This window comes from Anolis sagrei, chromosome 4 (assembly GCF_037176765.1).
Source record: "Anolis sagrei isolate rAnoSag1 chromosome 4, rAnoSag1.mat, whole genome shotgun sequence".
Classification (NCBI taxonomy): Eukaryota; Metazoa; Chordata; class Lepidosauria; order Squamata; family Dactyloidae; genus Anolis; species Anolis sagrei.
In genome coordinates this window covers 135386485-135408107 of record NC_090024.1, presented here as the reverse complement: position 1 = coordinate 135408107, position 21623 = coordinate 135386485, and the positions used below count along the sequence as shown (strand labels likewise).

The following is a 21623-nucleotide window of genomic DNA, read 5'->3' as shown; positions in this document are numbered from 1 at the left end:
GATTTTGAAAAAAATGGCTTGTAGAAACAAGGATTGATGATAAAGATTCAGTGGAGACACTTTTTTCCCATGATAACCCTTTCAGGGCTGAATTTCCTTTCTTAGGGGTAGATTTCTTTCACTTCCTGTTGTCTCACACCCCCCCCCCCCCCCCCCCGTTCTTAACTAAGTATTGTTTTTAAGTTGGATCTCTGTAACTTGGGGATTGCCTGGATAAGGTGGGAATTGATGCTGGCAGGTCAGTTAGAACATTGCATACCTCAAAAGTGAGCCAGTTGTTACAGTGATGTAGGGACACCTTTATGTTGTTTTGCTGCAGGCTCCTGGTTATGCATAATGTGTATTTAATGGTAATAGGAGATATTCTTTACATTGTTTGCTAGAAATAAGGCAGGATTTAAAGACATCAAGGCCCTTTGCTTAAATTGTTCAGTGGCATCTTCCTGAGTTTCCAAAATGGTTTTAATGTGACATGGAGATCAAATAGGTTCACTGGGTAAATCCAAAACAGCATGCAGGCAAGCACCATGTTGAATCTTGGTCACACTATTTTCAATGTAATGCACCAGGAGTAGAAATGTAAAAGTTGGCTGTAATGACTCCTTAAAGAAAGAAAAATACTTTCCCATGTGTGAAGTATTCTCTATTTTACATATTCTGTAGTTCGTTGTAGGGTGTTCTCATAAAATCAAGATAATCCCTAACAACTGGTAAGGCATTACAAAGTATGGTCCATATGGTTGTTGTCTTCCTTAATCTTTATTCTTCTTTCTGTACCAGCATCTGCAAAAAAAGCATATTTGTGTCAATGATGTCTCAAAATATTATCAGATCTCTAAACACTTTTCTACACATTTTATTTGTGAACTGTCAAGACAACAATAATAGGAGATTCTGCTGTTTTTAAAGTTCCTAATTATGGTAATTTAGAAATGCCCATCAGAAGTCTGTGAAGCAGGTGTAAGCACAACCTCTTTAAGAAAGCCTTTGATGAAAGTAGAGGGAATGTAATATTTGGTTATTTGTAATATTTCACTAGGATGAGTTCTTTCATGATTAGTTCAAGATTCAAATATAAGATATTACACCAGATAACATGGTGGAACAAATATAAAAATCTAATTGTTTCAGCTGTCTTTGATAAATCATTTTAGTTATTCTGCAGGGTGTTTTTTTTTTTTTTCAAATCCCACTAAATGGCAAACATGAAAGTCAAAAGTACCTTCTTCTGTCCAACTTCTTTTTTTCTTTTTTCTTTTTTCTTTTTTTTTTTTTTTTTGGTTTCTCAATCTTGCAAACTTTACTATTTGAAGTCCAGAACATTATACAGCAACAATTCTGTAGTCAGCGGAAAGCTGACTCTTTCACAGAGGTCCAGTCCTAGCCATGCTGGGTGGAATTTGTGGCAGCTGTTCTTGGGGATGGGGTGTGGGGGTGATGACAAAACACTAAGAGGAGGAGTGTTGCATTCTGTAGAGATAATATTGAGAATGGAGATGACAACAAAGATCTTTGCCAGATCAGATCTCCCTATACGAACCAGCCAAGACCCTGAGATCCTCAGGGGAGGCCCTTCTCTTGGTTCCACCAACATTGGAAGCTCAGTTGGTGGGAATGTGAAAGAGGGTTGCCCCTCGATTCTGGAACTCTCTTCTTCCCAGGGAAACCAGAATGGCCCCTTCTCTGTTGTCCTTCCAGCAGCAGGCTAAAATCTTCTCATGCAGGCAGGCTTTTGGAGAGAAAGGTTTTAAGACTGAACCAGGTGGTTCTATGTTGTATATAGTTTTTTTAATGGTTTTAATGATTTCACTGGTTTTAACTATGTCTTTCTAATAAGTTCCATATTTAATTTATTTTAATGTTTATACGCTTATACGCTTTATACACTTATACATTGTGTGATTTTTAGTGTTCACCACTGAGTCTCCTCTGAGAGAGAGAAAATTGGGTATAAATACTATAAATAATAATAAATAAAATTTCAGACTAACAAATAATTTATATGATCAGTACCGCATTGTGCATGCATGGCTTTAAAGTTTCTTGTCACCTATTGATAAATTTAGTCAAAATGTTACAAGAAAATACTGAGGCACAGTCGACAAGTGGAAACATTAAGAAAACAAATGTGTAAACTGAAATAATTTTGGTGTTACTTCATAATATTATCCATGGAAAAAGTGGTGGCATATCACTTGAAATAGCTGCTCATCACAGCAGTTAAGATGAAATAATTGTATTGAATAACATGTTGACATAATTTTTCATCAATATGTCCAGATGCTGGATCTTGTAGTCGTGCCCATAATAATTAGATGAGGAAGTAGCAAATGAATGACATGAAATCACCTTTGCAAAAATCCAGAATTCCTGCCTGTGCAGGGCAAGATTGAAGCTCTGAGTGCCACTATTGTGTCAGGCACTGAGATCAATCATGCCTAGCTCCAATGATCATACAGAAGCAAAGTAGCTTCAAAATTTAGCAACCTGTGATGTAAAATTATTCTGGCCGCTTCCACACTGCCTTATATCCCAGGATCTGATCCCAAATGATTTGCTTTAAACTGGATTATATGAGTCTCCACTGCCAGATAATCTGGGATCAGATCTTGAGATACAGGGGCAGTGTGGAAGGGGCCCCAGTCTGATCAAAGATGATTTTGTTTGTCTGTTCATTCAACCAAAATGCAGGATATACATATGTAGATGTACAGGCAACACAAAGTGGAGAAGAGGTTTTCATGGCACAAATGCAGCAATGAAATATGGAGAACAATTCTTTAAAAAGTTATTCAGTTTCTCAGAATAAAAATTCAATATCTCTCATTGATAACACCACAGAAGTGATGGACTTGATATAAAAGATATAGAGAAGAGGACATACTTTTTCCAAAGGTAGGTCTAAGATTCTTCCTCTGAATTTCAAAAGTATCCATCTGTATACCACAGAATGGACAGAGAGGAGCTCTGTCGCCAAGCAAAGAAGTGCATAATGAATTTTGAGAATATACATGAAATCTCAATGAATACATATCTCACAGAAAGAACAATATTAAAGATAGTGAAAATAATAGTCACCAGGGAGTGAAGAACAGCTCCATTGCCCATGAGGCATAAGGTTTTGTCTTGGAAACCAATTCTCTCCACTATTACAAAGTTGGGATAAATAGTTATTTTTTACTCTGAATATGCTATATTAATGCTACAGAGTCTCTCAACCATGAAGAAAAAGCCGCTGACCATCTGGTCCTGACAACATATGGGGAAGGCCCCAGGGAATTCCAGGAGTACAAATATTCACATTGTAGTTCTTGATATATATGACAAAAAATTGAATTAACAAGCTTCCTTCTATAGTTAACTATCAAAATTGGACCCAGAAGATCCTGAGCAATTACCGTAAAAACTGTTGACATGTACAAAGGTACTAACAAAGTCAATCAGAAAGTATCTGAAAGTAACTCAAAAGTATCCCAGATACCCCATCTCCATTCAATCACAGAAGCTTTTGTGAGAGGCTTGGACTATGGAAAGTCTAGTCAATAGGAAACTGAAATCAAAATAACATATTTGATATATCTATCTGGCATACTAAAAATTGTAATTGCTAACTTCCTTATGTGTATGAGCATGATTTTGAATTAGCCACAGCTTTCCTTATTGCTTCACTGTCAGAAATCCCTCAAAAGGGTGAGATGCAGCTTGCCTAAAATGTGCAAAACAAAGATTCAAGAGATGGTGGGGAAACTATATGATCAGTTTGCAGTGACCATTATTATTATTGTTATTGTTATTATTATTATGTGTTGCTAGTTGGAAATCTTAGTTGAACATGGTTGCGTACTCCATAACCATCAGAGTCAGAGACCAATGAACTGGACAATTTTCTTCTATCATTACTCATCATCAAATCTGAGCAATCTTTTCCCAGTCATCCAGTGACTCATTCCTTATGGTAAGTAGTGAAAGTAAAACAGTGGGCCAAACTGGGAACAAAACTCAGCAATAACTTGTTCTAGTCACATAGGTCACGTACGTAATGTTGATAATTTTACTAAATCGTGTAAGCTTCCCTCTCCACTGTTCTCTCTACTGCAGTAGACATGGTTCATCTAATCTCTCAGTTGAATTACCTGGTCACTAAGTGGATGCAGATCCTGTTCCTATTTTATAGGAATGGTGAGCTATGTTCACAAATAATAATAATAATAATAATATCAACTTTATTCTTATACCCCGCCATCATCTCCTTGAAGGGACTTGGGTGGGACAAAGTGTCCACAAGACATAAAAACAAAAAACAATCCATTAAAACACAAACACCATGTGTATTACATACAGATCTGACTCTCAGAAATTCTGCTACCATACCAAGAAACAGTTTAAAAGATGGTGTGAGAGCTGAGTATTGCTCTCATCTATTTCTTTCGTTCCACTTCATATTTTCTGTCTTAACTATCCACACACAATTCAAAAGAAATTAGGTTCATAAATCCTGAGAATAAACATTTAATGGAGACATTACAAGAATATTCAATTAAGTTGTGTGCTTATTGGCCAATTTTAGTAGGATATTTCAAAGCATAATTTTGTAAACAAGCCTTTTCCTGATATTTTGCTTACAAAAACATGTTCTCTATCTTTAGCCTATGTCTACATTTGAGTTACAAGGCCAAAAACCAAATAAACCCTCAGAATATACATGCAAGATCCTGGGAAATTGTGTGGATTTAGAAATAGATACTTAAGGAAATATATACTTCGGATCCCGAGTCATTGTATATTTGAGAATGCTTCCTACATTCATTATATGTTTACTCAAACCTATGGTTATTTTAATATATTTATTTCTCCATTTATCTGTTTAATTGAACTATAAAATGTACACGCACGAAAGAATAACTGTATACACACTGCATCCATGTTGTACAAAGCTTTGCTGCTTAGCCACCAGAACTCTATTAAGACGTTGATCCACTGGATGCAGTTTTCCTGCTGAAACTCAGAGTGCCGCTGTTGGCCAATGTGGGAGAAGGAGAGAAGGAAGGGATCCATTCACTTTTCCTGTGATCGTGCCACAATTACTGAGTTAAGTTCTGCAAATCTAATAGGAGACAGAATCGTAGGACAAGAGGAGAGCATCCAATCAAAAAACGTTATCCCATTAAAAGAGCATGAAGGAGTGATGCTTGTTTCTGATAACAACTTATTGCAGCCTGAAAGAAACTTGACAACACAAATCAGCAAAAAAAGAATGCAAACAAAGAAGCCGAGGAAATGAAGACCACACTGAGTTGGAGCAGCCAGCCATTTGGGCGGCAAGTACAGCTTTCCTTGTTAATCTCTTTGTTCTGCCTGGCATTCTCAGAAGAGGTTTCGTATTCAGTTCCTGAGGAAAGGGAGAAGGGCTTTCTTGTGGGGTCTCTTGCTAAGGATTTGGGTCTAAACAAGAGAGATTTATCAAAGAGGAAGCTCCGACTTGTCTCTGCAGCCAATGCACAATTCTTTGCTGTGAATGGGGAGCGTGGAGATTTCTTTGTAAGGGACAGAATAGATCGAGAAGAGCTGTGTGGGAAATCTCCACATTGTGTCCTTAACTTTGAAATTGTGGTTGAAAACCCTCTGAACATTTTTCATATAACTGTCACCATAGAAGATATTAATGATAATGCACCTAATTTTTTAAAAGATTATATCAGACTGGAAATAAGCGAATCCAGTCCAATTGGAGCCATATTTCCTCTTGGAGGTGCTGAAGATCCTGATGTTGGGGTAAATTCTCTTCAGAATTACCAATTGAGCTCTAATGAGTACTTTACCTTGGATGTTAAAGAAAGTCCAGATGGAAATAAATACCCAGTTTTAATCCAAAGAAAACCACTAGACCGGGAAAGTGAACATAGCCTCCATTTAATCCTTACAGGCCTAGATGGGGGTGAGCCATTTAAAACTGGCACAGCTCAAATATGGATTAACATTACTGATGCCAATGACAATCCACCCATTTTCACCCAGGAAACCTACAAATCCAGCCTAAAGGAAACAGTATCCAAGGGAACTTTGGTGACACAGGTGAAAGCTACTGATGCAGATTATGGTACTAATGGACAAATCAGCTACAGTTTTAGCAATATCCCTGCTAAAGCCAGTTTGAAATTTAGCCTGGATCCAGAAAGTGGAATTATTTCCATTCGGGAGCCTTTGGACTTTGAAGAATCCACAAGCTATATGATGTTAGTGGAGGCCAGGGATGGTGGTGGACTATTAGCGCACTGTAAAGTTGAGGTTGATGTTCTTGATGAAAATGACAATGCTCCAGAGATTTCACTAACATCTGTATTTAGTCCCATTCCTGAGGACTCCCTCCCAGGAACCGTTATTGCTTTAATCAGTGTTGCTGATAGAGATGAAGGAGAAAGTGGGAAGACTGTTTGCTATATACAAAACAATTTGCCTTTTAAAATTCTGTCCTCATCTAACACTTACTACAAGCTCCTCACAGATGGTCCCCTGGACAGAGAAAAGCACTCGGAGTATAATATCTCAATCACAGCCACTGACAAAGGCACCCCTTCTCTTTCCACTCAAAAAACTATCACAGTGCACATTTCAGATGTCAATGACAATTCTCCAACTTTTGAAGAATCAACTTACCATGTCTTTGTATCAGAAAACAATCCATCAGGAGCTTCTATTTACACAATCAAAGCCTCAGACCAAGATTTGGACCGCAATGGACAGATCACATACTCCATCCTCAACAGCAACATTGATGAGCTACCTCTCTCCTCTTTTGTCTCCATTAACTCTGAGACTGGGACAATCTATGCACAACGTTCCTTTGACTATGAGCAATTCAGGGAATTCCACATTCAAGTGAAGGCACGGGATGGTGGGTCCCCTTCTCTCAGCAGCAGTGTCACGGTGCAGGTGTTCATTCTGGATCAGAATGATAACAGTCCTCGGATCCTGTATCCTTTATTAGACACTGATGGCTCAGCCTTATTTGAGATGGTGCCTCGGTCTTCTGAGTCAGGCTATTTAGTGACCAAAGTGGTGGCAGTGGATGCTGATTCTGGACACAATGCCTGGCTCTCCTATCAGCAGCTTCAGACTGTTGAGCCAATACTTTTCAACATTGGGCTTCATACTGGTGAGATCAAGATAGCCCGGGCCTTTACAGAAAAAGATGCTGTGAAGCAAAAGCTGGCCATTTTAGTGAAGGATAATGGAAGTCCATCTCTTTCAGCTACTGTAACTCTGAATCTGGTGTTTGCTGAGAACTTCCAAGAGGCACTTCCAGAGATGAACAAGCTACCCAATGACTCAGAATATCAGTCTGACATGAATACAATTTTGATAATAGCCTTAGCTTTGGTCTCATTTCTCTTCCTTTTGACCGCCATAGCTGTTTTTATACAGAAATGTTGGAGACAGAGAAATCCAGCAGGGTTGGGCTCCTATCATACTGAATTATACTCAAGCCTGGGACACAAATTCTCCTGCAATTACAGTAATGGGACATTGCCACTGCCATACTCCTATGAAGTATGCTTAGCCTCCAAGTCAGTTCCAAATGTGTTTGCTTTCCCAAAATCAAACCAGTTGACAGTCACAGATAATCCCATTACTACTGATGATTCTGGAATTGGGAATGAATTTCTGGGTGAAAATCTCAGCAGTGATGACAATGCTCAGGTGAGAACCATGGTATAGTTTACATTTTCATATTTCTGTTGTTTTCTGTTCAGAATGGAGAAGCTGGACATTGTGGTGTTGAAATCCTCACTTCGTCTACATTTGAAAGCCACTAAAGCAATAGATTTCATTTTTTAAAATAATAAATAAATGAAAATTGGATGTTTATAGCATGTAATCACCTGCATGCAAATTGCATGAATATTTCCAAATACTATGGAAGACTTTCTATAAAACACTGTAGTTTTAGGAAAATTGATAATCTTGAACTTTAATTCATGGGAGCATACTCTTTGCTTCTCATGGGTAAATAGGGAAACCATCCTATTACAAGTAACTTCTGAGTAGTATATGTTGGTTTTGTCTGCCCTCTGTTGGTCAGATCTTATAATACAGTCCTGAACAAAATATAATTTGCCTAGAAAAAACAACTGGGAAAACATTGTATTGTACTGTAATACATTGTTCTCCCAGTTTTTGTTTTTGTTTTTTTGGCAAATTATATTCTGTTTAGTTTTCTTATAACAGAAATCATAATGTTTAGTATAATGAAATTAGTTTACTTTCTTTTAATTTTACATTTCTTATCTTGCATGATTACATTTCGCAAACAGGACTGCAAAAAATGGTGATACATAATAATAACAGAATCAAAAAATTAAATTGTCTATTTCCCCTATCAAACTCCCAGTTTGAATCAGAAAGGATATCTCCGAGCTGTTGTCCTAAACATGATCCAAATACTGAACTGACAGTTGTGTGATTACATTTTGACTTTTTCTCCATTTGATTGAATTCAACGGGTAAACAGAGAGATCTGGAATTTAGAGCCAACATTTTATCACTGATAGCCATCTAGCAACAAACAAAAATATATTATTAGAAAATAGCATCATATAGTTGGAAGGAACTGAAAAAGCCATCTAGGGGCCCTTCCACACAGCCCTATATCTCAGAATATCAAGGCAGAAAATCCCACAATATCTGCTTTGACCTGGGTTATCTGAGTCCATACTCAGATAATGTGGGATTTCCTACCTTGATATTCTGGGATATAGGGCTGTGTGGAAGGGGCCTAGGTTACCTCTTGTCATGCAGGAATCCACAGCTGAAGTACTGATTAGTTTCTTTAAAGCAGAGTTTTCCAAGCATTTCATGTTGGTGACATGTTTTCTATGTAAGATATACATTTATTTACTGTCAGTGACCAGCACCAAGAAATGAACAAACGTCAGAATAAGAACATATGCATTTAGGCATTGAGAAACATGACATGTTTTAGACATGCTTAATTTCATGGAACAGTAATTCAGTTTTACTAGCAAACTGGAGATTAGATCAAACCCTTATAAGAGACACAGGCACAAACATTAATTCTAATAAGGAAATGTATGGGAGCACAACATATATCATGAAAACTTTTCATTCAAGTTCTGATATGATTTGTAAGATAATAACATACATTTCTAATTTTTTGGTCATTTCTCATTATGATCACGCAACACACCTACACACTACAACCAACAATATAAAATGTCGCAACACACAGGTTAGAAAGCTCTGCTTTAAAGTCTTCCAAAGAAAGCATGTCACTTTCCAAATTCAGAACATTCTTCTAAATTGGCTGTTGTGGGTTTTTTCGGGCTATATGACCATGTTCTAGAGGCATATATATTGCCTCTAGAACATGGCCATATAGCCCGAAAAAACCTACAACAACCCAGTGATTCCAGCCATGAAAATCTTGGACAATACATTCTTCTAAATGTTTAGGTGGAATCTCTTTTCTTGTAATAGAATCAGTTGCTCCAAGTCCTACTCTCTGGACCTGGAAAAAATAAGATGATCCCATCTTCTATATGACTTCCTTTCCGGTATTTAATTTTCCTCTTCTGAATACATTACAGCTTCTCAATAACCTTCTTGAATTACAGAATTCTATGGACCTCTTCACATGTTCTGACGGAATCGCCATGCATTGTAGTAAATCTGGTGGTGCCTGGTGATGGACATGTGGGGGGGGGGGCGCGTTGGCAACCCGGCTTTCCCTGTTGAGCCCCATTGAACATGCAACTTCTCCCATGTTGCTGTTGTGGTGGCAAATGCTACTTTCTCTACAGTTTTATGACAGAGCCCCGCCAGAAGTAGTTCAGCATTGTGGGATGGGAGACAGGGGACTCCATTGTAAAACTGTAGAAAAAGAAGTGCATGCTGCCGAAAGGCACACCATCTGATGAGGTTGCCTGTGAGGCCTGACCTTAGCAAAATAGAATAGTACTACTACCTCCCTTGATGTGCTTTTATCGATGTATTTCAGATTTGCATTGGCTTGTTGCCAGCATATCACACTGTTAATTCATGCTTAATGTATAGTCTGCTAAGATCCCTAGAGCCTTTTCACATTTACTGTTATCAATCTGTCCCATATTTGTGTTTTTAATTTTTCCAGACGGAACACAGTACCTTAAATTTAACCTTGTTGACATTCACTTTGTTAGTTTGGGTCAGCTGTTCAATCTGTTATTTTGTATCCTGATTCTATCCTCTGGAGTATTACATATATGGCAATCATATTGTATTTATTGATTGATTAGTCCACTGACCATAGGTAAAGGTAAAGGTAGTCCCCTGACATTAAGTCCAGTCATGTCTGACTCTGGGGTGTGGTGCTCATCTCCATTTCTAAGCCGAAGAGCCAGCGTTGTCCGTAGACACCTCCAAGGTCATGTGGCCGGCATGACTGCATGGAGCGCTGTTACCTTCCCACTGGAGCGGTACCTATTGATCTACTCACATTTGCATGTTTTCGAACTGCTAGGTTGGCAGAAGCTAGGGCTGACAGCGGAAGCTCACGCCGCTCCCCAGAATCAAACCTGCGACCTTTTGATCAACAAGCTCAGCAGCTCAGTGCTTTAACCCACTGCGTCACTGGGGGCACTGACCATATCAACAGTAAAAGACAAAAACAAGAAAATACACAAATAGACACTAATCACTGCCCTAAAACTCCTGTAATAGTAAACATACATTAAAGCACAATAAAACTTGATTCAGTTAAAAGTTAAAGATAATTTAAAATATCATTATTAAAGTGCCAAAGTAAAACTTCATACCACAAAAGTTAAGGACGAAGGTAAAAAAAGGTTAAAATAGACCAGCTATTACACAAGTCCAATCCAGTTCAGATATCTGCATCACCCCTTATATTTATATCCTGCTCTTCTCAACTCAAAGGGGACTCAGGGCAGATCATTGCCGCATACATACATAGGATAAAACAAAATATATACATTAAAACCAAATAATTATAATACTAGGTGCCATGCCATATCCATTTCTTGTCAACTGCTATCAATTTATGGCACCCTCATGAATGCAAAGCCTTAAAGTCATTCAGTCCTCATCAACCTGTTCAGGTCTTCCAGACTGAAGACCATAACTTTCTTTATGGAGTCTATCCATGTGCAGTGTGGTCTTCCTCTTTGCCTGTTGCCATCTATTTCACCTTCTAATTAGTCATGTCTTCTTATGATATGATGAAAGAGTGACAGCCCCAGTTTGGTCCTCAAAGCTCAATTCAGAATTGATTTGCTTTAGGATCCATTTATTTAGTGTGTTCTTTTCAGCTGCCCAGAGTATCCATAGAATTCTTCTCTAGTATCACACATCAAATTTCTTCCTGTTGCCTTTCTTAATTTTCCAACTTTCACAACCACACATAGCAATTGGAAATCTAATTGCCTGGGCAATCCTAACTTTTATACCTTTATACCCCAGATTCTTGTCTAGTGCCTTCATCACAGTCCTTCCAAGTCCTAGTCTTTTTCTGATTTCTTGATGACAATCTCCATTCTCATTAATGACTGAATCAGAGTATGAAAATATTGAAGTATTTCACTGTCTTCATCATCTACATTAAACTTATATAAATTAGATGTGGTCATAACTTTTTTAATGTTCAGATCTATACCTACCATGTACTTTCTTCTTTGACTTCCTTCAGTAATCATTCCAAGTGTTTGCTATTTTTTGCTAGTATTAATGTCATTTTAAATTGGTGATTCCCTTCTTCCATTTTTCATGCTTCCTTCCTCTTAGTCTAAGCCTTCTTTACACATTATAAATTAAGTCTACAAGTTAAATAAGTGAAATGATAAATGCAGCCTTGCCTGATGCTCTTACCAATTACAAACCATTCATACATACTTTATTGTACACCCCTCAATCTGTTGGGAGAAGCTGGTAACAAATAAAATGTATTTATTATTATTATTATTATTATTATTATTATTATTATTATTATTATTCCATTCCTCTATATTTTAACATAACAGTAACCTCTTATCCTAAGTACAAGTTACACATCAAGACAATCAATGTTGTGGCACATCCACTTCTTTAAGAGTGATCCATAGTTTTTCATAAATTATGTAAAATCAAAAGCTTTGTTATAGTATACAAAACTCAGGCTGGTTTTCTTTTATGCATTTTGTTAACCAACATATGTTTGCAATATGAACCCTAATACCTCTATCTTTCCTAAACCACACTTTGGAATTTCTTGCTCCATATATAATAGACATGTTTGTTGTAGAATATTGAGTAAAATTGCAATTGTCCTGAGGCTACTGCAATAACCAGTATCTCTGTTTTTGGGGGGATTGAAATATTCATAGTTGTCCTCTGTTGCAACACAGTAGCTAATTGAGTGCTATCTGACCTAAGATCTCATCTTCTGGCACTATTTCATTTTGGAATATCTCATAATACATTTTCATGATATTTATTTATCATATCAGAAGTGAACTGAGGGTACAGTTGTAATGTATTTTAAAAACACATCATTTTAAAAACTTGGCATTATACTAGATGCCCTTTACCAGTACCTAGCCACTTGGAGTGCCTCTGGTGTTATTATAAGAAGGTCCTCCACTGTGCATGTGGCAGGGCTCAGGCTGCATTGTAATAGGTGGTTTGTGGTTTGCTCTTCTCCACACTTGCATGTTGTTGCCCCATTTCTTAAGGTTGGCTTTGCATCTCATGGTGCCAGAGCACAGTCTGTTTAGTGCCTTCCAAGTCACCTAGTCTTCTGTGTGCCCAGGATGGAGTTTCTCATTCGGTGTCAGCCATGGCTTGAGGTTCCGGGTTGTAGCCTGCCATTTTTGGACTCTCACTCACAGAGGTGTTCCTGTGAGTATCTCTGTAGATCAGAGGTCCTCAAACTTTTTAAACAGAGGGCCAGGTCACAGTCCCTCAAACTGTTGGAGGGCCAGATTATAATTTGAAAAAAGCATGAATAAATTCCTATGCACACTACACATATCTTATTTGTACTGCAAAAACAATTAACAATACAATAATTAAAACGAAGAACAATTTTAACAAATATAAACTTATTAGTATTTCAATGAGAAGTGTGGGCCTGTTTTTGGCTGATGAGATAGGATTGTTGTTGTTGTTGTGTGCTTTCAAGTTGTTTCAGACTTAGGTTGACCCTGAGCGATGGCTGGGTAAATGACCTTGGAGGGCCATATCCAGCCCCTGGACCCCTGCTGTAGATCTTAGAAAACTATTTAGCCAGTGTTACACAACTGACATCTGCCGGGAAGTAGCAGCCAGTAACAAAAGGACCAAGACAGTGACATTTCTGGCCCATCCCCTGTTCGGATATCAGCCAGCATGCCAACACTTTAAATCAAGAAATAATTTTCTAAGAGTTTTTCATGATAAAAGATATTGAAAAGATGTTTACCATACCTCTCCCTGTGCAGTAGTAATGGGTGTTAGCTATGATGCCATTGCGGTTCTCTCAGAGATTCTACACCAGTGTCACTTTTTAGTCCTGCTGCTCCATAGTTATAGGGAACATTTAGTCTGGCTCCTCAGCAAAAGCCTATCTGATGTGAGAGATCAGCATAGCCTCTTGCCTCACAGGAGCATGGAATTCCACCACCATAGAAATTTAGTGTCACTGGTGGGCCATATTAGTATTGTCTGATTAAAGTAAATGCTAAGAGTATTGGTCTTAACAACTTGGTTCCTGGCAATTTGGAACTTGAGAGATCGTGGCAGCTATGTGATGCTAAATCCTGCAGCTGCAACATACCACATCAAAAGATGGTGGTGACTGTTGATATTATTACAATACATTTAGCAGAAGACAAGATTCTATCAATTTTTCTTAGCACGCAATGGAAGGAATTGAAAACTAGGCTTACTGGATAGCATTGAAAACTAGGCTTACTGGACTAGGAGAAGGCACAGCATGTATTTAGAATACTAGTTTTCACTGGAGGTCAAAATAACTATTTTCTGTCATACAGAGAAACATACATTTATTTCAGTAAAGAGAAAAATAACACATTATTGTAACATTAAATATAAATCATTGAGCTGTGCAGGTTAATGAGTTGCACGCAGAAAGTGGCCGCATCATTGGAAAAAACTCTAGAACATGATGTTCTGGAGTTTAATTGTAAACATGAAAGATCTAACTCTCAGTTCTGCCTACAATAGCACCATTTTTGATCTTTTAGATTTGGGGTGAAGGAGAATGGAAGGAACCTAAACATTCTGAGTTTGGGTTGCTGTGAGTTTTTCGGGCTGCATGGCCATGTTCCAGAAGCATTCTCTCCTGACATGTCACCCACATCTTTGGCAGGCATCCTCAGAAGTTGTGAGATTAGTTGGAAACTAGGCAAGTGAGGTTTATATATCTGTGGAACATCCAGGATGGGAGAACTCTTGTCTGCTTGAGGCAAGTGTGAATGTTGCAATGGCCACCTTGATTAGCATTGAATGGCTGTTTCCTGCCTGGGGGAATTCTGTGTTTCCTTTAATGATTCTTTGGCAGTGAAAAATGTAGTGAGTACAGTTAACAGGACAAAGATGTTCTGCACCGTGATCCTTAACATCAGCCCACCATATTTTCTAGGGCTAGGGACACAGGGTCCCCACAAAAGTGGGGAAACATTTTAATCCACGAATAATCAAATCTGCAAATGTCAAAGGCTGACTGTACTTCATGTTATTTCTATAATAATAGAAGAAAAATATGTGTGTTGTCTAGAGAAACATACTGCCAAGACCCTGAAACCTAATGTGTGAAACTTAGTATGCATACTAAAGGAACCCTAGGTCTATGCCTTTGGAGGCTTTTTAATTTTTTAGAATGAATTTATTAATTTTAATTAACTTTGGACATTTGAAGCCTCCAGTGGTATATTCATTCACCAGGTGAGGGAGTTCCCTATTCAGTAAATGGTTTTGCAGTTTGTACAGACCAAAACAGATTAGAGGAGTCATTTAAGAGGCACTATTATAGGGCTGCATGCATGCATGCATACATACATACATACACACACACTTTATGATGTTGCTACTCAGGGGCTTGGAGTGAGTAGGCCCCTCCTTCAGCAGGTATTAGGAGTCTGAGTCAATGACTACATTTAGACATGACAAGTTCAGTTTACCTAATTTTAAGAGATGTGTAACTTTGCTTTAAAATGCTGTTGTAAGGGCAGTGGAAGAAACCAACTAAATCAGCTAATATCAATTTAAGCTGGATATTTTCTAACAAAAGGGGAACATAACTACTTTTGTTTCCAAATAAAATAATTTACTCAACTTGGAATTTCAGCACAAACCTAATTCCAGAAATAAATTATTAATTAGATTAGAATGTGCTGTAGGCTATATTTCAGAGGAAGGAACTGCCAAAACCACATCTAAATACTGTACTTCTTGTCTAAGAAAACCTTATGAAATTCATGGAGTTGCCATAAATTGAAAGATGATTTGAAGGTAGGCACATGTTACAGGTAAGACAAGTGGAAAGAGAGTTTGGTCTTCTTTGTATCTAGGTAGTCCCTCTGGGTTTTACACCAGACACCACACCAAGGCTCCTCATCTCTTCCATGAAACTAGGTTTTACAGCTTTTGATCCTGGGATGTTCACTGGGATCCACAGGGAAATAAGTAAACTAAAGACAGAAGTAGGCTAAAGATCTGAGATCATAAGGGACGGAGTAGCAAAAGAAGAGAGTTTGTATGGTGGTTAAGTAATAGGATTCCCCTCCCCCCCCCCCCCCCAAAAAAAAATAATGCAGTTGTTTCCTTCCCTCCCAAATTCAAAACCGGAGCAACCCTGGATTTGGAGAAGAATAAAATCATGGAAGGGATATTTCAGCTTCATTCTGGAGACATTTTTACTCCAGGCATTTAACTTAAATATAAATGGCATTTCATACAAACATAGTTAAATTACCTTCTTCTAATGTAAATTTAATTGAATCAGGCTTTCAAATGTATTAATTGTTAATAAGCACATTAACTTTTTATACTAACATTCTAATCTCTATGTACACAAAAAAAGCCAGGTACTTTAGTTAGTATTCCACATATAAAGAGATGGGAGAGCTTTTGAATATTATGGGGACTGGAGTTGGGATAATTAGTTTTTTCCTCCTTTTTCAGAGTGGAATAGCTCTCTCACCATCAGGCATGTAGCCGCGGGGGGGGGGGGGCTTGGGGGGCTTCAGCCCCCCCCCCCCCGAAATTCTCATGGTGGTTCGCGAAAAGGCCTTACTGGTGCATTATTTAAACTGTTATGTTTATTCATATCATGATCTGATCACCATACTCAATATATCCCATATGCATGGGTATTGGGGTAATGATACAAAAGGTTTGCTAGGCTAGACCTTCTTTCACTCAGATTCAGCCCCCCCCCCAGCAAACTCCCCCCCCCCCAATCAAAATCCTGGCTACGGGCCTGCTCACCATCACCTATCTCCCCTCCAGTCCAGAAAGTTCACTCAAACTACATCTGGGAGCCCTTCCACACAGCCCAATATCCCAGAATATCAAGGCAGGAAATCCCACATTATCTGAGTGTGGACTCAGATAACCCAATTCAAAGCAGATATTATGAGATTTTCTGCCTTGATATTTTGGGATATAGGGCTGTGTGGAAGGGCCCTATATCTAAACACATATTTTACATTATTTTTATTCAATAGAGCAGAAGTACAAATATACAAAAAGAGCCACCTCCCTAAACAAAACAAAAATATTTTTTCTTGATATACAAAACTAGACTATAACAACAAAACTAAAAGAATAATCCTGAGCTATACAAACCCACACTACTAAATACATACAAAACACATAACAACAAGAACTGTTCTACAACTCTCACACTCACTACCTGTCTTTCTTAAAATGAGTCAGTTAGACCTCTTCCACGCTGCCTTATATCCCAGGATCTGATCCCAGATTATCTGCTTATCCCAGATTATCTGGCAGTGCAGACTCATATAATCCAGTTTAAAGCGGAAAATCTGGGATCAGATCCTGGGATATAGGGCCTATCTGGAAGGGTCGGTAGACTCATATAATCCATTTCAAAGTAGATAATCTGGGATCAGATCCCGGAATATAGAACAATGTAGAAGCGGCATTAGATCATTGCCATCAATTGGTACATCTCAGCTAATTCACACATATTCATCAGCCATTCTTCTGTGTGTAGAGGGGGGTGGCATTATTTGCACAGTGGCAAGAGGTTATGGTATTGAGTGAATTGGGCATTCCATTTAAGCTTTCTCGAAGAGAAAAGCCTTCTTTCCTTACTTTTCAGATTGGGGGAGGCAACAAACCTAACATAATGTAAGTACTGTTTGCTCAAAGCTTTGCTTTGACCCTCAAACAGGCTCCTACAGGAAGGTTTTCTCCTTGGCTTGCTTTGAGTTTTCTGTATTCAGCTACTGACCAACAAACTACCAAACATGTTGTTATGTTCTGGAAAGGCTCTGGCCTCTTTCAAGCTTGGGGAGAGGCTTTTTTCCGAAACTAGGAGTGACATCTGATTGTTCCTTGCTATGGAAGCAGGGCCAAAATATTCTGCCCTAGGGACTTTCTCACAGGAAAAATATATTTGGGAAGGGCATGGAGATAGGTGTGACCAACCCAAATCTAACAAGGTGTGTGTGCAGTTCTCAGATCTGGGCAAATTCTTCGCCTCTGGTTTAGAATATTCTCACCCCTGCATAATCCTGAAATTCTATATAGGCAGTTCCCAAGTTACTAACAAGATAGGTTCTGTAGGATTGCTCTTAAGTTGAATGTATGTGTAAGTCAGAACAGGCACATTTTAAAGTGAAACTCCAGTCAATATGTGTGTGTGTGAGAGAGAGAGAGAGAGAGATTGAGAGAAAAGGTGAGCTTTGGATAGCATAGGGGAGAGTTTGTTTTGATGTCTGTGCCTCTGTCCAGAAGACTTCACCTCACTTTCTTTCCCTGTGATAATTACATTTTGAAAAATTTTGCTTGTTGTAGAAACAAGGATTGGTGATAAACCTTCTCCCTGTGAAAACTCTTTCAGGAGCAAATTTCCTTTCCTGGGGTAAATTTATCTCATTTCCTGTTGTCTCACCCCCATTCTTAACTATGTGTCATTTCTAAGTTGAATGTTTGTAACTCAGGGACTGGCTGTATATAGTTAGCTGAGGGTAAGTCCCATAGAACTCAGTGTGAATTAATTTTTGAGCAAAATACATATTGTATGGCAATGCAGAAGGGCTGTCATATTAATGCTAAAATTCAGTACAACTTAGTTTCTATGATTTTGTGAAAGAATAGTTCCTAATAGAGGTATTTATTCTGGACAGTAAGCTCCCCAATAGAAAATACTACCTTTCTGGCTTTTTCCTGGTAAACTAAGAACTTTATATTCTCTGTCCCGGACATGAAGAGGGGAGCTAGCTTCAAAGTAATCTATATTTTTCATATAGAATTTTCTACACTTATTAAACGCAAGTAAAAGTGTGGGTATTTTTTTTTAGAAAACAAATACTGCATCTTTAATATCATGTTATCAGTATTTCAATGGAGAGTGTGGGCCTGCTTCTGGCTGATGAGATTGTTCAGTTAATTAGGATTGTTCATGTTGTGTGCCTTCAAGTTGTTTCAGACTTACGGTGACCCTAAGTCTAAAGTTTAGGGCAGAAGCTGGGTAAATGACCTTGGAGGGCCACATCAAAGCTGCAAGTCTTAGTTTGGGGACCCTGCTCTAACCTTTTAGATTTTTTTTAGGATGCCCATAAATACCTGTATAGTGGTAGCCTGATTGACATAGTTTATGTGGGCTTCCTTTCAAAAGAGGACACATGGCAGTCATGGGATAAATGCAGAAGCTTTCTTTAAACTGGTTATAGAATAGGACTGTGGTCAAATTTTACAGTGGAGGGTTGTGAACACGAGCATGCCACAATAATTTGAACTGGAAAGAACTTATAATGTGGAGTTAATGTTGAGGCAGTCAGGTTTGTTGCAAATCCAATTTATCTAAAGTTGTTAAAATAAAAACAGATTGAGAAGATCTCTGAAAAGATCTAATATGGGGAAATGGAAAAAATATTCAGTTTAATGAGGTGTAAAGTGATGCCAATTTGGGAAAGCAAATCTATCTTTTAAATATACAGTAATATGATCTGAACTGATAGTAACTGATCAAGTAAAGGAGTTTAGTGTTTTGGTAGATAACTCAAGTACCGCTGACTCAATGCGCAGCTGCTGTTAAGTTCCAAATTCCTTGTTGGAAAAGAACTAAAAATGTATAAGCTTAGATTGTACAGACTGTATACAAATCTATAGTTTGTGACCACACCTATCATATTTTGCACAGTTTTAATCAGTAGACTTTGAAAAAATATTACTTTAGTTGTTGTGTTTATTATATTGTAGAGCTGGACAGGGGGCAAAAGGGAGACAGGAAGTCAGGGATTCGAACAACCCCCTTGTGAAGAACAGCTCTAATATTTGGAAAATAAACTCAGAAAAGGGTAGGTAAGGGAAAGCTAATAAAATGTGTATCTTTATGCACAGTGTGGAGAAAGTGGACAGAGAGAAGTTTTTGTCTCTCTGATACTAAGATACAAAGTTACAACATGTAGCTCAACACTTAGAAAATATCTTTGCAAAACACTTGAGGAATCTGTTTGGAAATAACTTTGGACAATTTTAAAGGGGAACTAGACAAATATATGGAAAGTGGGGCTACAATGGCCAATATTATGAATGGATACATACTCTCTCTGTTACCAGAAGCAACATGTCTCTCTGTCAACTAGAATGGCAGATGAGGGGGCAGTTCCACCCATGTCTGGCTGACAGGCTTCCCACCTAGTTGGCCATTGTGTGAACAGAATGTAAAAGAGGACTCTTGTGTGTGCCAGTATTTCTCTTTCTGTTTCTTTATTGTTCTGCCTTGCAATTCTCTCTATGGACATAACACAGGGAAGATTGGACCCAGAAAGAGAGATCTTTGCCCATTTGCTTGCCAGGTTCAATCCCCAAAAGTGCCAAAAGTGTGAACAGAGATGTACAAGCAGTTGCTCCTTATATAAGAAGCAACTGTCTCATTTTCTCATATTCACCGGTGTAGTCTCCTATACCCAGTTCTCACCATTATTCTACTCAGAGAGAGGAGAGAACAAGCCAAGGCTTCTGATCATTTAAATACTCCCAAAGAGAGTGTTAGCTATGAGATATTGCTGGGATGAAGGGGCAAGTAAGAAAATAGGAACAGCAGTGACTGCCTTTTCTAGCAGTCATTAACCTAATTCTTCCTCCTAGGCTAACAAGACAAAAATAAGCTATTTGTCCCTACAAAAAGAATTGTTTTGTAGGGATCAATGACTGCAAACAAAACCATAAAATTGGCAGGGCTCAATCCACAGAAGAGCTCAGACAAGCAAGAGGTGAATTCACTGCCTCTCTCAGGGAACTTATGGACTCAGCCCCATCTGCACTGCCATTATAATGCAGATTGAACTGCATTATATGGTCAATGTAGATGGGGCCTCAGTGGGGGGGAATGGCACCCTGTCCTTGTTAGAAGACCATGCTTATTCTGTAAGTTCCCATTGCTGCTTCCTCTTAGCTGGTCACTCTGTATCTCTAGCCCATGTAGCAAATGGTGGTGTAAGCAGTGCTTCCATTTAATAGCATAGGCTTAGTGTTCCCTGCTTTATAGTCCCAGGATAGATTACTGCTTATGTATTCCCTGTGGAGGTGCCCTTAAGACACCATTTGGAAAATGCCATTACTACAGAAGTTGACAACTCCATGACTAATTGGCGGTAGATAACATTACAATGATGTTACTTAGCTTGCCTCTCACTTTGTTTTCCTGTCTTATTCAGACTGCTGATCTCTACCTTTAAAGCATTCATAGTTTAGGACCAAGGGGACCTGAAGGATTGTATGTACCTATTGATACATTAGGATCATCATTAGATGGCCTTCTGCAAGAATTCGTTGCAGTTTTCTACGAAGAGGCCCTTCTCTGTGGCGGTGCCCCAATTGTGGGATCCTCTTCAGAGGAACTGAGAATGGCTCTGACATTCCTCGTGATAAAAAAAAATCCCAGTAACATATGAGTGGATTTTTGCTGTTATAGAAGAGGAACAATGCTTGTGCAATTTGGGACTCAGGTACTTAAATAACAGGACTATGTAACTCAGCATCTTGACTTTTAGGGGATGGGGAACTTCTCTGCTGTTCAGATTTAGGCAGTTCCTTCAGGCAAATGTGTGGAGACTGCCCTGCTGGGAGGGTCTTCCTCCGCCTCAGTCCTTTTGCTACGATGCAAATGTTTCATTTTTTTATAAATTAAAAATGCAGATTGAAGTTCATCCCTGCTATTTTGATTATCTGATTTTTAAGATCTTGATACCTCTTAGAACTTGAACAGATATTTCATAAATGATGCTTTAGAAAGGTAACTTTAATTGGAAGGAAAGAAGCGGGCTGAGTAAGAAGAGATTGTATCCTCAGTAGTTTTTTCCCAGTCCTTGCAGAAGGGGCTATGAAAACGAGGAGGGGTAACTGCTGATCCTCCTCGTGCAACTATATTCCTTTTT

The 21623-nt window shown here is 38.4% G+C and overlaps 1 protein-coding gene across 43 annotated transcripts in view; it reads left to right on the top strand.

The window, feature by feature from the left end:
- LOC132774269 (protocadherin gamma-A4-like) overlaps positions 1 to 21623 on the top strand; it is a 393640-nt gene that overhangs the window by 309010 nt on the left and 63007 nt on the right. The window lies entirely within an intron of this gene.